Below are 17,771 nucleotides of genomic sequence, written 5' to 3'. Positions count from 1 at the left end.
AACTGATTATGAAAATTGGCAGTTCACATAATCAGTTCTCATAGCTCAGTTCACATAGCATAGAGAGCTAAGCAGTTCTCATATAACTAACTATGAGACTTCTCAATTCTCATAGCGAGTTCACATAACTAAGAGTATTTTTATCCGAAATAATAATATGATTCAGGAATTGATTCTGAAAATATAGCTCTCATAGCCTCAATTCTCATAACTAACGGTATTTTTATCCGAAATAATATAATTTGGGCACCTGATATCATTTTCCGACACATTCTAGCGGAAATTTCAGAGGTGGCTTAATTTTCAGATGGTGGCCCTGACTCAGCCCATTTGGATGGGATATGACATGGCATGTTTGACCATGACTCACCACATGTTTAACACTTATTGACTCACCACATAATTTGACCGTAAATTACAAATATTCTAAAACCACACCCAATATTATACACCCAAATACATACCCTTTCACAAAACACAAAGGTTTCACATACACTATGTGTGCAGTGTCTGTGAGATCCTTATATTTTTTGAGAAGGTATGTAATATTGGGTGTGATTGTAGCATCTCTCAAATTAAAATCTGAGCCCTTAACCACTTTTTTCGCCCTACACCATTCCACCTCTGCCTTTCATCTCCACTGCGCCACCGGCGAACTACGCCATTCCCGGCGCCACCATCCCTCACACCGCCGGCGAATTACTCCACGCTACTTTCTGCTTCCCCCCAAAAAAACCCTTCTCGTGGGCCAAAACATTCACACCAAAAACACCATATTAGAACTCGGAAAAAAAATCAGACAAGACACTCGGAAAAAAAAATTCAGAGTACAACTAGTAGATAGGAATTTGTTTCTCCAAATCCCATTAACCACAAAACCCACTCAAACCCTGTGAACCTGTTTCTCTCTCTAGGCATAAACTCCGTGAATCATAAACAAATCAACTTAAAATTACCCCCTTTTCTCCAAATATTTTTTTGAACTTTTGACCTCAATCAATGGCAGAACTTGATCGGGAAGCAGAAGGCGGCGGCCCCGGCGTGGACAGGATCAACTGGTGAAGCGGTGACCGGGTGAGAAGTTGGGTTGGGATCCAAATGGGCTAGCGTTGGTGGCGATGGTCATTTTGTTGATAGCCCAGGGTATGTTAAAGCATCCAACTTCAAACCAAGCTCATATACTAGTTTTGGAGAAGATATTTAACCAATGTGGGACAAATTTCAACACTCCTTCCCACGTGCGACCCCTAACTCGCACGTGGAGAGGTCAACAAAGGATTCGAAACACACGAATCACAATGAAATAAAGTGCAACGCACGTGGAGAGGTCAACAAAGAATTCGGAACACATGAATCACAACGAAATAAAGTAAAACTATGGCACAAACAAACAAAGGGGAAAAACCTCCGAAACTCTAGCTCTGATACCATGTTAAAGCATCCAACTCCAAACCAATTGGCAAAGAGTAGAGAGACTGCCCAAGCTCATATACTAGTTTTGGAGGAGATATTTAATCAATGTGGACAAATCCCAACAGGGTATATGCAATCTCAAACACACTGGACGTACATTGTACATGGAGAAATAGATCCCAACTCATGGATCAGCTCGTTGCTTACTGAGAATTAAAGCAGGTAAAATCTCTTAATATGAACCCATATGTTCGGTAATCCCTAAAATTTCATGAAAATTAAGAGCTTCTTTTCCCAATTTATTGGCGCGTGTTGAGAAATAGCCAGAAAATAATGGGGAAATGGAAGCGCGGGGGTTTCAATGGGAGGCGTAGGCAGCCGACAGCGTAGCTCCGTCCCGTGGTTGCCGCTGGACGAGATTGAGGAGCAAGTAGAAGGAAAGGAAGATGTGACCACATGAGGGAGGTTGCATGTATGTACGGACTATTGGTACACGAGGCTTTGATTTTGTGCAACACATTTGCTGAGTCATGTTCATATCATGTGCCAATGGGCAACTTAACGGGGAGAATGTGCCACATTAGCACATTCCATCATACAACAGATGAAAAATGACGACAGGTGCCTAATTTAGGGGATTTTGTAAAGCATAGGTGCTTAATTGAAATAAAATAAAATTTGGATGTTTTATGGGACATTAGGTCGAAAGTTTAAGTTTCATTTTGAAACTTTTTCTAAAAGTTGTCAATTTAACTCCATTGTAGTTTCATAAATCCACGGGATTGAAATCCACTTATTGGTAGTCTCTGGATTATTTCACAGTTATAATTCTTTTCGATATCATGTTTGACTGACACTGGATTACTTTCAAAAGAGAGGGCATTTTTGTAAATTTTCAAGACAGAAACGATTTATGTAAGGGTATCCACAATGCTATAATAAAAAATGGATGACAACTTTTGATTATCCATTTAAGATATTGCTAATATTAGCAGTAGAGGTCCACAATAACATAATCAAAATTGAATAACCAAAAGTTGGCACATTACCTTTTTAAATTACAAAAAACTAATAACTGTAAACATAGAAATAGTTTTATCTAAAAATAATTTTGAGACTAATAAAATCTATTTGTAAGAAATAGACAATAATTTTTTAAAATTTTTTAAAAAAAGATAAACAATTTTAAGAAAAACAGCTTTTGTGTAATTTCGGGTTTTGAAAAAATAGTTTTTATATAAAAAAAGGTTTTGAAAAAAAACATTTTCTTATACAAAACAAATTTTCAAAAAAAGAACAATTTTTTTTTGTATAAATATGTTTTTTAAAAACATTTATAAAACAATTTTTTGGGGGAAAACAGTTTTTAAAAAAAGTTTTAAGTAATTTTCTTTTGAAAACATTGTTGAAAAAGAGAGAGAGAGAGAGAGAGAGAGAGGGAAGAGATAGTAGAACATTTTTTTGTAATGATGTGTATATTTGATTGAGAACTTGAGGTTCATTAAATTTGGTTATTGGCAAAAAATTGTTAATTTTGATTATCCAAAGTCCAAAATTTGATTATTTCTAAAGAGTTTGCTAAGTTTGATTATAGCATTGTGAGCCATATTTTGCACCAACATTATTAACTTTAAAAACCTAACACTTTTGGTTATGCCATTGTGGATACTCTAACATTTGAGGGTATTTTTTTGTATCTCATTGAAATGACTTTAAAGCGTGCTCTCCTTAATTCCGCCCAATCCTTACCTCTCCTAAAATTATAGTATCCCACCCCACGTACAGAGATAATATTAATCCTAGTATTATTAATCGACAAACCTCTTGGAAAACCAAACATGAGTTAACGTAGGATTAGGCATAATTGGTCCTATCACAGGTACTTAATTCGTGAATCAAACAAGGTAATGTACTCCCCTTTTTTTCTTTTACATTTTTTTGTAAAAAAATCCTTGTCATTTGCCATTGAAAATTTCATTTTTTAAGGGTACTTAAATATTGGTCCTCCCTATCCCCAATATACTGGAGTATGTTTTCATCCTGGTCAATTTGGACAATTATTTTTTCGTCTCACACTACAAAAAAATGAGAATATGCGACGAAATGGTGGTGAGGAAAGTAGTTTTTGTCTCCAAATATACCTATTTTGTGAGGAAAATATTTTTTCGTCACCAATTAAGAGGGCAGAAAAATTTAAGGTGAGGAAATTTTATTTTGTCGCCAAAAGCAGTTAATCAGTGACGAAAAAATAAATTTTGTCAGCAAAAGAGTGGACAAAAAAATATAAGGTGACGAAAAAATAAACCTCGTCAGCAAAAGAGTGGACAAAAAAATATAAGGTGATGAAAAAATAAATTTCGTCACTAATCCGTTTCCTCCACATATACTTGCAACCATTTCGTGACGAAATAATTCCTCACAAAAGGAAATACTTTGGGTGACGAATTCTTTTTTGTCTTTCATTTTAAAGAGGAGATTTAGTCATTTAAAAAAAATAAAAAGGGGATTTTTTCTGGCGGGTTTTAGGGGTGGGGAAAAATTTGGACGTTTATCCCAAAGCTCCCCCTCCATCAATAGAGGATTTATTTTCTCTCTCACACAGCCATCCACTACAAGAAAATGGAAACAATACTAGCGCTTTTTCTACCAATGCTTGCAAAAAACGTTACGATAGGAGGTATACACCAACGCTTTTTCTAAGCGTTGCTAGAATGAGGCTTTCCAAGCGCCCAAAGCAAAAGCGCTGGCATAGGCTGACCATTTCCCAGAGCCCAAGCAAAAGCGTTGGAATAGACCCCAAATTTACCAACGCTTAGAAAGAGTGCTGGAATAGACCATATGAAAAAAAAATTGATCTACCAAAATCTAATAATATATTACTATATGTTATACATTTTTAATACTCTTCCCTATGATTATTTAGCGGATCTCAATAAAATAAAACAATTTTAACAGTTGATATCGTTGTGCTTATTGATTATTATCGTAGAAAATTTTACTCGAACGGATTTAGAAAGCTCCATGATTGGGACGCAATTAGTTTTTTGGATTATAATTATCGTTCGATCAAATGTGTAACAATACCCGATCTACTTCAGTCTTGGTACGATTGATGAATTGCGTGATATGTAAAAGATAAACAATTCGGATTGAAAAATGAAGACTCCAGTGGGGTCGGGTCCTGCAATCTAATACTTTAATGACTCGAGATGCATCAAATGTTGACCGATCAGGTGGTCGCCGACATCCGATGATCTCCGATTTTGGTGACAACAGCAGAATAAGTGAGACGTGAAATCTTCACGGTTCAAATCGACCACTATAAAACATGAGTTGGTAACTACCTTTAAATTCTATACGTTCAATGCAACTGTTAACAAACTAAGTCTTGTGTTGTACTTAAACGTACGGTAGCCATTCGATCGGGATAAAATTACGACGATCCAGACAATTGATTTTGATTTCCTTGTTGATTATATCATTCTCGTAAAAAATTGTTTCGATCGGGTTTTGAAAGCTTCTTTAACGAGACACCATTTCACTAACAATTGTCTGATCGAGTGTGTTGCGATACTTGATTGACTTTGTTTTTGGTACGAATGATGTACTCCATAATATGTAAAAGATGGACGGTTCCGATCGAAAAGAAAAAACTCAAACAGGGTCGAGTACTGCAATCTAATACTTTAATGCCTTGAGATGTATCAAATGTTGTCCGATCAGATAGTCGCCGATATCCAATGATTTTTGATTTTGGTGATAATGATGGAATCAGTGTGACGGTAAAATCCTGATAATTCAGATCGACTATTGTTAAAATATAATTGACTGATTAAATATAAAATTTGTTCGTACTAGGTGATACGAGGGCACTTAATATTTTGGCGCTAATTCTCCAAAATAATTGAAACCCCAAAATTTGTTCATTTCCCCCGAAAACTTATCTTTTTCCCCCAAATGGCGCGCTGAAAATAAATTCCCCCAAATGAAGAGAAATCCCCAAATTCGTCGTCTCTCTCTCCTTCCTGCGTATGCCCTCACACCCATACTCAATTTCTTCCACATTTATCGTCTCCGGTGATACACCATAGCTGAGGTACACACACACACACACACACACACACACTCTCTCTCTCTCTCTCTCTCTCTCTCTCTCTCTCTCTCTCTCTCGGAACATCGCGTATGTATAGGTGGACTGAGATTCTCAGTTCGAGGGTTTGGGATTTTGTTTGGTTGTTTAGAAATTAGGGTTTCGAGAATTGGGGGAGGGTTTAGAAGTGGTTCTGAGCCATCGGGTATATATGTTTCGTCTTCCATACTCCCTTCTCTCTCTTTGCGTATATGTATCCATGTACATATGTACGTAACTCTGTATATCTGTTATTCCTAAATTCAAAGTTTTAAACTCTATTTTTTTCATCCCTTATGCTACATTTGTGTTTACACCCATTTTTGGCCAAATTCTAAAAAGGAATTTCTTAATGGATTAGTGGCCCAAAATAACATTTTGGGCCTTAACATTTTGGGCCTTGGTTGAATTAGGCCTCGATTGATTTAGGCCTTTGGTCAAATATATAATAGGCCTATTCTTAGGTTTGTTCGGCCCAATTGAGTTAAAGCCCAGATTAGGTTCAGGCCTTGGCCCAACTAATCAAAACTCGGACTAATTTTTCAGGCCTATTTAGCCCAATTAGGCCAAGATTTGTTTTTCAGGCCTTGGCCCAGTTTTTTGGATTTATTCAGGCTTGAAAATAGAGAAGTCAAAAAGGCCATAAACTACTTAGTCATGCTTGAGAAGCAAGCTGCTCACAAGCAGCTCAAAGGCCTAGAAACTTCTCCCTAGTAAACTGCTCAAGCAGCTCAAGGGCCTAGAAGCTTCTCCCTAACAAGCAGCTCACAAGCGGCTCAAGGCCTGTAGCCATTTTACTTCAGCATGAAGCAAGGCCACATGGCATTCATGCAACCCATGTGGCCCAAGCAACTCAATCAGGTTTGTATAAGTTGCTTAGTCATGGTTACAAACAGCTCAAGGCCTGCAGCCATTTTCCTTCAGCATGAAGCAAAGAACACATGGCAGCCATGCATGGAGACATCCCACGCAGCTCACAAGCAGCTTAGGCCTGCACAAGCAGCTGCAAGCAGCTCAAAGGCCTAGAAGATTCTTTCTAACATCACACAAGCTGCTCACAAGCAGCTCAACAAGGCCCGCGTTTGGCCTTGGTGGGCCCAAATATCCCTTTTTTATAGGCATCCATGCACGCAAGCTGCTCACAAGCAGCTCAAAGGGCCTAGGGATGCTGTGTTGCTGCAAATTCCTTTTGCTTTAACTTGTTTTTAGGCAAAAAGAAAGCTTTTCAGACCAGCAGTTGTTTTCTTAGAGTGGAAAGCAAGGCTTGGACAGGTGGCAACCTCCCATTATTGCATTTTGAAGCAGCTTAAGCAACTCAAGGCCTGGAACATCTGCCTATAAATACCAGATATAAAGGCCTTAGCAAAGGTCCCCAACCATCAAGCCCACGGCTTATCTAAATTACATTTCAATTATCTTTCAACTATTTTTATCTTTAGGTCCCCGACCATCAAGCCCACGGCTTATCTAAATTACATTTCAATTATCTTTCCACTATTTTTATCTTTAGGTCCCCGACCATCAAGCCCACGGCTTATCTAAATTACATTTCAATTATCTTTCAACTATTTTTATCTTTAGATCCCCGACCATCAAACCCACGGCTTATGCAAATTTATTTTTCAATTACCTTCTATCTTAGGGTCCACGATCAATCAAGCCCAAGGCTTACTCAAATTATCTTTCAATTATCTTTACTTTCCAGCAAAGTTTTTTTATCTTTTAGTCCAATCTAGCCCAGCCTAGATTTTATTTCCCTTCGTTTTCTTGTACCCAAGCTTTGGTAAACTGTTAATGAAGTTCGTTTACTTTTATCGCTCAGTCCTGCTTTTTTCTTTCCATTTTCTAACAACGGTTAGGAAATTTTAAGTCCTTATCCCGACAAGACAAACCACGAACCACATACGGCCTCACCCCTTAGGTCGTACGCAATCGTTCTATTAGAAGTCAGATAGAGGCTTCCAGGCCTTGATACAAATTTGGGCAGCAATCTGCCCTGGCATGCCCGCATCAGGCCTAGAACTGCACTACTCGCTGTTCCTAGTCTAATTTTTACATTTTTGGATAAAACAATTTGCAATCTTCTTTGGAATCGGATCTCCACTCATCTGAGGCATGTTCATGGCGGAAAGGGGTTATGCATTCATACTCTGTTATATGAAGGGGTTTCTTATTTTTGATTCAAATGCTTTCGAAAATTTCGTATAGATGGTGGTGTATACGCGTTTTTATGCTGGTAAGTGAATTCTGTGTCCTACTAAATGTTTGATAAATTGTGTAGAAGAGCAATTATGCTTCTATCCTTTATTTCTGATGCCTACCAAGTGTTTGATACATTGTGTAAAAGAGCAATGATGTAGGCCCTATTTCCTCTTCTGATGGTTTACTAATTCTTTCATAATTTCTAAAACGTTCAAAGGTGTGCATGATAAAGTGGTGCAATCCTAAGAATCTTATTGGTGCATGGTTGTTTGATTCAAATGCCATTTTCCAATACTTATGAGTTCACCAGTTTCTATTTTCTGAAATTGTTGGAAGTAAGCTATGCCCATAACAATTTAGATGCTTGTCCAGTGTCTGAATCATGTTTAGAGTTGTCATTCTTTTTTTTGAATTAAAAGAATCCATTTTTATATCACAATTTCTTGATCTGGGCATTAGAGTATGAAATGTAGTCATGCACTTAAAGGTAAAAGCAATATCCCTCCAGTTCGCTCTTTCACGAATTTCCAGTTCCCTCTTTACAAAATGCAGAACCACGCATACTAGGCAGAGATGCCATGGTTGTGCCCTCGCCCGAGTGATGTTCTTGAAGGCTGTTTAATGTTCTTTTCTACTCATTTCTTCTACGCTGCTTGATTTTGCTGGCAAGGCTCGCAGGTCAGTTCACTTGCTGCACTCTGGAATTCAAATTCCATATTGAAAACTGCAATTTCCTTCTCTCTTTTTGGGCTTTTATTTGCTTGCACGTACCATTTATATTGTTAAAAGAAAAAATTCATGCAGGTCTTTTTGAATTCCAGTCTCTTAGTTACGAATATTCTTATCCTCTAGTAAGAGTGATCAATATCAATGAAGGCTGCTTTGTTTCTTACACTTGGCTTCAATTGGCTTGTTCAATTCATGTTGAAGACTTCAATCTCATGTGTATAAAGAAACGATGGGCACACGCTGTTTGTTTGATTGCCTCAATGAGTATTACTTTCCAAAATCATCCAAAACTCGGGACAAAATTAAAGCCCAGGTAGTTCAAACTCTAGAGATGTAAGAGGAACACCATTGGAAGTTTCTCTCTAACAAACTTACAAAGAACCAGCCCCTTTTCCAAGAGAGGACTTCAAGTAATTTTTTTTAAAAAAGGACAGAAAAAAGACATTCAAGAAAACTTTGAATTGTCTTGGTGACAACGATTTAGGTGATAACGTGAACAGCATGATCAGCTACATCTCAACCACCGTAAGATACTGTCATAATTTACCACAAAAAAAAGGGACAGTCAAAAATCGAAAGTGCAACATAAAGTGGGGATTTTTAGTGGTCTTTGTTTTTTTGGCAAAATATGAGTTGTCATTGAAGGCTTCATTGGATTGTTAGACATGTTCAGTATTCTTATTGTCATGGCCATATTTTTGAAAAGGTCCTTCAATGGATCGGTTTGAAGAGGCCCAATGTTGCCTGCCGAAGTATATTCATGAAAATATAGGGTTATTTTTACGGGTGCCATGATCCATTTCTAAGTTCAACTTTTTTTCCCCAGGGAACTCACAAAAGTAGCTCATTGCATAATATGAAACGAAAGGTTAGTCTTGGCACAGGCCACCCCCCGATTTTGAATAGTGTTAATTTATACTTATAGATTAGGCACTTATTTGTACTTAAAGAACTAGATTTTTCGCTCAACTGATGAAAAAACAGAGATTTAAATGTAGAGTGTTCGAATCATAAAAAAATATGTAAATGGCTTTCAAATTTAGGACCATGGGAGGGTTGACTCAAACCTTTGCTTGTTTTTAATAAAATATGACAATACAAGTGGACTTCCATTAAAGCAGCGCCACCCCCAAATTAAAATCCTTGTTCTGCCACTGGACTCACGGGCACCAACTCTTTGTCCACTAACTTCGTCCTTTATTGCATTATACATAACTAGTGTAGACGATAAATGGTAAACATGAAAATAAACTATAAAAAGTAACTCAGTGAGTGCTTTCTAAGAATGGCTTGGAAGAAGAAAATGACATAAGAACAACCATGTTGGTTGTACTAGATCGACTTTCATGCTGAAGTAAGAACTAGCATGAAAGTTCCATTTCAGGGAAGGACGAGTGCCGTGTGGCGCAGCAAAGCATTCTTCGTAAAGCTACTCATTTTATTGCCATTAGCTTTCTTTAATTTAATGTCATTTCCTTTTGAGCAATATGACCTGCCATTGCTCATTTGTTGGGTTGGAATTTGTTTGTTTAAGAATCAGATATTGCATGGGTTGGGGGAAAAAAACATGTTAGCTCATTAGCAAAATGTGGTGCATCGAGTTGCAGGGGATACTTATAGCTCTAATTTGTTTAGTAAGCCTTTCCTTGGTGATTGAAAGTTTTATGCACCAATCATGATTGTGGAACTTAATTTGGTTTCCTTTTCCCTCTTTCTATCACTTGACTTTTATGTCTCTAACGTTGCCAACTTAAGGAGGAAAAAAACTTGCATATAGGGATTGTGTGTGTAGGCTTTCTTTTAACTGTTTTGTATGCTTTGTATTCATTTTCGTATCTTCAATGAAGCACATAGGGATTAGTGGTATTTTTAGAACTGTATCAATGCTATTATTTTAACTCCTTGCGGTTGTAATCGAATGGAAGTCTTTTTGAAGGCTCATACATGATTTTAAGTATATGAGCTCAACCAAAAGATTGATGCTCTATTATTCTTAAAATGCTTAGAGTTTAGTAGTATATGCTCTGTGAGGATTGGATGTTGTTAAAGTTTTTCATTTGTTAGAGTTTAGCAGATTGATTTGGGAGCAATAATATTATGTTGTTTTGCTTGACAACAAAAGAGAACCCACCAAGTTAATTTTCCATTAGGTAGGTATTTTTTCCGCCTTTTAATCCACTTCCAGTTGCTGAAATGGGATGTGACCAACATCAAGCTTAATTTCAAGCATCATCGTTTGGCCCTATGAAGTTGTTTGTGGTCGGTATGTACTAGATTCACCTATATTGACACTACCCGAATCGTTCATGTTTATTGATTCGGATAGTCGATAAATCACGATGCTTCTTCTATTCTTTTTCTTGGCACAGCTAGTCCATCCTGGACTTGAACCAGAGACCTTGCCCGTGAAGTAAATCATCGCACCTACGGTCCAACCAATTGGCAGAGAATCAATAGATTCATTTTCGGGAGCGATTCATCCTTATGTCCTGCCCAAGAAAGAGACCCAAGTCCTAGCCGAATTTGCAAACAGGCATTGTGCCTTCATTTTGGTAACAAATGTTGTATATATCTAATAACAATAATAATACTTAATTTGTAATAGCAGGCTCAAGGCATTGTGCCTTCATTTTGTTACCTAATGGTTCATTTTGTGCCTTCAATTCCTTTCTGTTGGGCCTCAATTGCACGCCTCGCGCGCAATCTTCTCACTAGTATGAAATAAAGAGGCAGTGCTAATTTTTTTCTTTAGTTCATTTTATGAGTTGTAAATACTAGCCCCTTTTTTGGCCAAGCTAGAAATACTAGCCCCTTTTTTTTGCCACCGGTTGGCCTTTAGTGTTGGCATTTCCAGTGCTCCTCTTTTCCATGTTGTGACACTAGTCGTCTTTAGTTAACACAAATTTGCATTATTTTGTTTTTGGTCAGGAAGAAGAGTTGAAAGGTGCAGTTGTTCGTATTTGCAAACAAGCAGGTCAGCTTATTCTCCTTTTCTTTTCCTTAAGTCCATGAGCACATGGTAAGCAGCAAAACTCTTATACATGACATTTTACTTGTCACATTGATGTGAAAGTTGGCCAGGAAGCTCCCCGACCAAATCTCGAAATCCCTACGTATTTGATCAAAGTCTAAACTTGGGTTATTCTTGGTGAATAAATAAATTAAATAATAATGTCAAATCCCTTTGTTTGGAATCTACATGTATCCAAATAGACTCTTTGTACAGGAAAATCAGTCAAGTACATTGAGTTAGCTGATTTTCTTTCTTTTGAGATCATTGAATGGAGTCCATTGAGCTCAAAACCTTGTGCATTAGTGGCTATTGGATGATGTATTGCTCAAACTTTTGTGCTGGTTCCACAAAAGCTTGGAGTGTATATATGAACAGATAGGTAGCAAGCTGCTTGAATTTGTGTTGTCACTGTAATGTTGAGAGCTTGTCAGCCAAATTTTGGTAGATTTTGTGCTGTCAAATTGTTGGAAACTGAAAATCAGTTGCTAGATTGGAATTGGCTGAAATTGAATGCTACATGTTTCATTAAGTGTACAGCTGTTGTTGCTACTCTTGAGATCTGTTGGTGCTTTCATTTGCTGGTTCTGCTATCCATATGATGTTATATGTTGAGTTTGAGTATTGATGTTGCAACTATATTGCTAGTTTTTGCTCTCTATTGAAGTTGTTGTCTGTTGGAACATATTGATAAGACTTAGAACTGTTGTAGCTTGTAAGCTGTATTTCTAGACATAGAACAGATTGTATTTTGAAAGAATTATGATAAGGAACTTGAATTGACCCTTAAAGATTTTTCATTACCAAAATAGTATTTGATAGGCTTTGGGACACAACTTAGTTTCCTTAGATATGAACTCTAAATTTTTGTTGACCAGGCACAAGACTTTCTTTATGTTAACTTAGTTGTGTTTATCTAACTTTTTTACTTGAATTGTCTTGGGAGCTAGTTAAAAGATAAACTTGGTAGAATAGATGTTACTTAATTTAATTTTAGTTTCTACCACTCCCATTATAGACAACTTATGAGACAAGATAAGGGATTTAACCTCTTGCTGTTTAAGGGGATTATTGAGCCCCCTTATATTCCAAGCTCCGACTTTGAAAATTTAAGAGGAAGACGCTTTATCACCCCTCCCCTTACCAGGAGGACCAACAGAACCTTTAACCACTGTTTGCACAGGTTTCTGAACACCCTTACTGCGACCCCTTCCCTTCTTTTTAGGGGGAGAAACCTGAAGGATCAGCTCCTGATTCAACCCATCAGCAAACTCCTCATTAGTAGGCAAAGTGATTGGCTTCGCCCCTGAGTCTGGCTTATCCTCACCACTATCTAAATTCTGCAAAATAGAGAAACTATTCACAACTTTGGTACCAAAAGAAGACACCAAAGAATCCAGCACCTTAAGAGAAGCGGCCCCATCAATCCCAGCCTTCTTCTTGATGTCCACAACTGTAGGAAGCCTCTCAACCGCCCCGTCAGCACTACGAAAACAAAAACAGGAGAGGTCGACGCAGCAAACACCAAACACATCATTCACTATAGGTGACAGAACTTCAGCAACAATAGGAGCAACATGAGTTGGTTTTACAACCCACACCTATGGTTTATAGTTCATAGGAATAGCCTTAGACTAGCAAGTCTTATGCCCAAACACCTTATAGGACTCGCATCGTAACGGTCTCCAAGGATACCACACTCTGATATTAAAAATAACCCCAGAAGGTAATGTCAAGTCAAAACTGTCAGGCAGAGCAGAAGATGTGTCTATTTTCACACAAATTTTAGCATAACTAATCTGTTTGCATGACTCTATGAAATGATCTGCATATAATGGTCTACCAATGGCACTAACCAATGGTTACAATAAAATAGTCTAGTTACACAACACCGTCTTGAGTAATATTAATGGACACCTAAATAGAGGTTTGACGGCTGCACTTCTAGGTTGCGGGTTCAACTTCCACGCCATCTCTCTCTCTCTCTCTCTCTCTCTCTCTCTCTCTCTCTCTCTCTCTCTCTCTCTCTCTCTCCAATTGCTTTTGATTTGTTTTCTCTGTATAAGGGTACCCAAATGGCTTTTGTGTCCTGAAATAGAGAGGTTTCCACCTCTTTACGGTGGGGACACAACATGAACACATGGGGGACATGACATATATGGGGACACAGCTCCTTAGGTGTATAAAACCTTGTAGCTTATAACAACCCTTTTATTATTGTACATTCTGCAGTTACGTACAGAAGGACTATAAATATGGGCCTTAATTTTCCAAACGGGGCATGGGTAAGGCTCCCACAAATATTGCCAATAATAGCACAACTATGCTTAGAATCTGACTATTCCATTGGATCAATCAAACATGGCTATTAGACATACACTTCACAAATAAATAGATGACCATGTTATACAAGAGTATGAGGTTTTTTAGTATCTCTTTAAAAATTTGGAACTGTGCATTAATCATCCCATGCGGTGAATTTTTTCGTTTTCATTCATTGTGTTATGGGTGCTTTCAGAGGGATGTGGGGTGTGGAGTTGGTTGTGGATGAGTTAGCTTGAGGTTTTTTATTTTGGCTGGATAGACTTATGTGACGGGGTGAGAGGAGTGTGTTTGTCGGCTTTTCTGGTATGGGTCTTGTGGTTGCTTTGTGTGATGTTTGGTCTGCGTTTCTTTATTTCTATTGCTGGTTTTATGTTGTTGGGGGGCTGTTGCTCTGTTTGTTGTCTTTCGGCTGTTGCATCTAGTGGTGTGATTGTGGTTTTTGGCTGCTCATGTTTGTTGTTGCTGCTCTTAATTTTTTGGATTGCTTGGCTGATCTTTGCTTATGGTTTTTGGCATTTTTTTTTTGCATTCCAACTAACTTGGCACCCACACAACACACACCAGTAATGAAATCCACACACGCACAGCAACACACACACCACACCTTTAGTGGACATAACACACACAACTCACACCAACACACACCTTTAGTGGACACAACGCACCCAACACACAACCAAAATACTTTGTGTGTGCAGATTGAATACGCATAAGGTGTGTGCAGATTGTTAAGTTTCCATAATGTTTTGTGTTCTATCAACATCATAACCACAATACTTTATCCTTCTTTTTATGTGTGCAGATTGAATATGCATAAGGTTGGTAACTGGAAAGATGGTATATATACGCTCTTCTATGAAGACTTTGTTTGGATATATGTTTCTATGAAGATTCCTTTTTTGGATGAAGGTTCGAGTCTTTTTTTTTGGATATACGCTTCTATGAAGACTCTATTTTTGGATGAAGTTCCGAGTCTTCTTATCTGAATACATGCTTTTATGAAGACTCCTTTTTTGGTTGAAGTTCTGAGTCTTCTTTTTTCATTTTAATGATGCTACCAAACTATGATGAACATATATGGTATGGTCTACCTTTCATGTTTTTGTCATGGGAACATTGATGCTTTAGATCCTATGGTTAAATGGACATTTGGTGTAGAATACATAGTTCTTGTGGTTAATGGATGTCTAGTTTGACACATGATTATATTGGTTTATGAAGATGTGTTGGCTATTACGGTGTAACTTGTAATTTATTTGTTTGGCTGAGTATTGAATTCCAAAATGAATAGGATAATATTGTCTTGTAAGAAGGGTGTTGGTGACAATTTATTGTCACTTTTACTTCCTATACACATATTTAAGGTGACTTTTTTTTTTTATCACCAAAGATGTTTCTCTGATCAACTTTTTTCAATGACTATATCTTTCGTTACTAATTGGCTTTAATTGAAAATTTTAGGTGATAAAATATTTTGTCACAATTATTATTTTTAATTAATTTCTTCGGTGACGAAACTTTTTTTGTCACCTATGTACTTACATTGTTCACTCACCTGCCACAATTAGTGACGAAATTGAAAATGGGTGACAAATAATTATTAGAATGTTGACGAAATATTTCGTCATAAAAAAGAATAATAGGTGACAAAAAAAATTCGTCACCAAGTGATTTTTTCGTGACGAAATTTTTCGTCGTCAAAAGACACCATAGGTGACGAAAATCAAATTTTGTCACGAGGTAGGAATCCTTGACAATCTTTAGTCAACAAATTTCTTTTCGTCACGCATACTATTTGTGACGAAAAACATGTAATTTGTGACAATTTTCATTCGTCATCCAATGCAATTTTTCTTGTAGTGTCAAATTTTAAATAGGACAGTTATTTTTTCATCTCAAATTTTAAATAAACCAATTTTACTACTAGTTATGCTAATGCAACCACTATATATATCAAAGAAGTTTGGGACTAAAACAGCGGATATGGATACCAATTTTGAAATCCCTTGTTGTCTATAAATCTGGAGTTCCACTAAAAACATAGAATTCAGGCCTAGTTTTTGTTACTGATAAAAAAAAAAAAAAGACAACTTGGATTTTTGTTTTTTCCTTATTCAAATTTTTTGCATTTGTTAGTTTTGCGTAAAGATTTTGTGAATTATTAGTTCATCTCGACGAGAGAAATCAAAAAAATTAAAAATTATAACTTTTACCCAAATATTTTCACAAGCAAAAAGGATGGAAACATAACCGTTCAATGGCGTACCGATTGTGATGCAATTTTGTTATTATTAGTCCCATATGAAATTGGTACGGATGGAATTATGGGAATGTGTTTAAAATGTAATTTTTATGCATGCTTAAAAAGATTACCATCCAATTTTTATCAGTTACTCAAATAGCCCATATATTGTAATAAAAGCACATCTAAATTTTCAAAGACACAATATCCTTTTCCCACATCGTAATAAAAGCACATCTAACTTTTTAAAGTCATTTATTTTTTTACTCGCATCGGTGTTAAAATATCATACTACTATAATAATTTACCCCCCCCCCCCAAAAAAAAAAAAAAAATAGGGATTCTTCAAAACGATGCAAATTGATTTAAGAGCCTATCAGAACCAATCCTGACTTTTTGAAAACTTAAAACAAAAATTAAAAATAAAACTTCTTTTTGTTGAACTATAATATAATAATAAGGTATAAAAAGTGGCTACTTATCCAACTGGGCATACACGCCTAAGCCAATCGTATGGGCCTCATCGGCTAAAGTAAAGTTGATCTTCTGGGTCCAGAACTAGAACTGGGCCTGTTTTATATTGAAGGTTACAGTAGCTTACACTCCCTTGCATTAACAGTTGCATTCTTCTTCTTCTTTTTGCATGCAAGGATGGAGCGGGGCGTGGCTAGTGGTGGCGGCCGCCACTATAACAATCTAAAATAATATTAGTAATATAGTAGGTAAATTTAGTTTTCCTACTAAACTCTGTAATCCTGCCATCACTAAATTTTTTTTTTTTATTTTTCAAATCAGAAATAGCTTTCCAGTCCTGGCATAAGTTTGTTGTTTCTAAGTAGGAGTATTCCGAGTTTGAAAATCTAACTGTCATTTCAAAGTTGAACAAAGTAAGAAAAAAGGAGACAATTTATCATTTTAATAGCGGAATAGGATGGAAAATGAATTTTTGTTAGTACTTTACGTGCATAATTGTATTAGAAACATTATTAGATAAATTTTATTCCAATTTTAAGTCACTAATGTTCATATTATAGTTCATCGATCATTTTATTTTTCTTCCCTCTACATATTTGTCAACCACTATGTTAAAATTCTGGTTTCGTCTCTGTTTGTATGTGATTTAGTTTGAAAACAATTGCTAAAAAACAGGACGGATTTGGTTTTTCCTGTATTTTGTTTAGGACGGATAGCTACAGAAGCTACATACATTGTACTATTTCTTGGAACATTTGTTTAGATATACCAAATGAAAATAAAAATTGCATTATTTTTCGAAAGACGCTCCTTTCACACTCTTTGTAGGGGACGACAAAATGTGTTAGATTTGAAGTGCATCTTGAACATTACAAGATCAGTCAGTCACAATCAGTGGCGGATCTAGGAATTTGATATAGTTGGGGTATCCATTTTTTTATAACGGTATAATACAAGTTGCAATTAAGCATAATCACGCTAAAATAATCTTTGCACTCATGATAAAATAACAAACTTGTGCACCTCGACTGTTTGCGTTTTAAAAAAATTATCGTGTGTTCATCATCTATTATTTTTCTATTACTAACTCTAAGAGTACAAATTTTGGGAACCAAAACTCTACAAATGCAATATGCGGGTTCATGTTGAGTCTCGCACAAATGATCGGACACGTTAATTTTGTAAAGAATAAATTCGTAGCTTTCGTTGTAAAAAAACTAGCTCTTCTATCAAATCCATCTAATTAA

The 17,771-nt window shown here is 36.6% G+C and overlaps 1 long non-coding RNA gene across 6 annotated transcripts; it reads left to right on the top strand.

Annotated features, from left to right (window-relative positions):
* The first annotated feature begins 7,620 nt into the window (after positions 1-7,620).
* LOC131330284 (uncharacterized) lies at positions 7,621-14,633 on the top strand. Of its 6 annotated transcripts, none has more exons than XR_009201038.1 (5): positions 7,621-7,778; positions 8,297-8,422; positions 10,843-11,025; positions 11,402-11,447; positions 14,611-14,633. It is a non-coding gene; the product is annotated as an uncharacterized LOC131330284 (long non-coding RNA). The 6 variants fall into 6 exon arrangements; XR_009201036.1 differs by lacking the exon at positions 14,611-14,633 and adding an exon at positions 14,507-14,524; XR_009201039.1 differs by lacking the exon at positions 14,611-14,633 and adding an exon at positions 10,628-10,736 and having other exon boundaries at positions 11,402-13,485.
* Positions 14,634-17,771: the final 3,138 nt, after the last annotated feature.

Source organism: Rhododendron vialii, chromosome 6a (genome assembly GCF_030253575.1).
Source record: "Rhododendron vialii isolate Sample 1 chromosome 6a, ASM3025357v1".
NCBI classification, from domain to species: domain Eukaryota; kingdom Viridiplantae; phylum Streptophyta; class Magnoliopsida; order Ericales; family Ericaceae; genus Rhododendron; species Rhododendron vialii.
The sequence above is the reverse complement of the archived record's forward strand: the minus strand, read 5'-3'. Positions and strand labels throughout refer to the sequence as shown.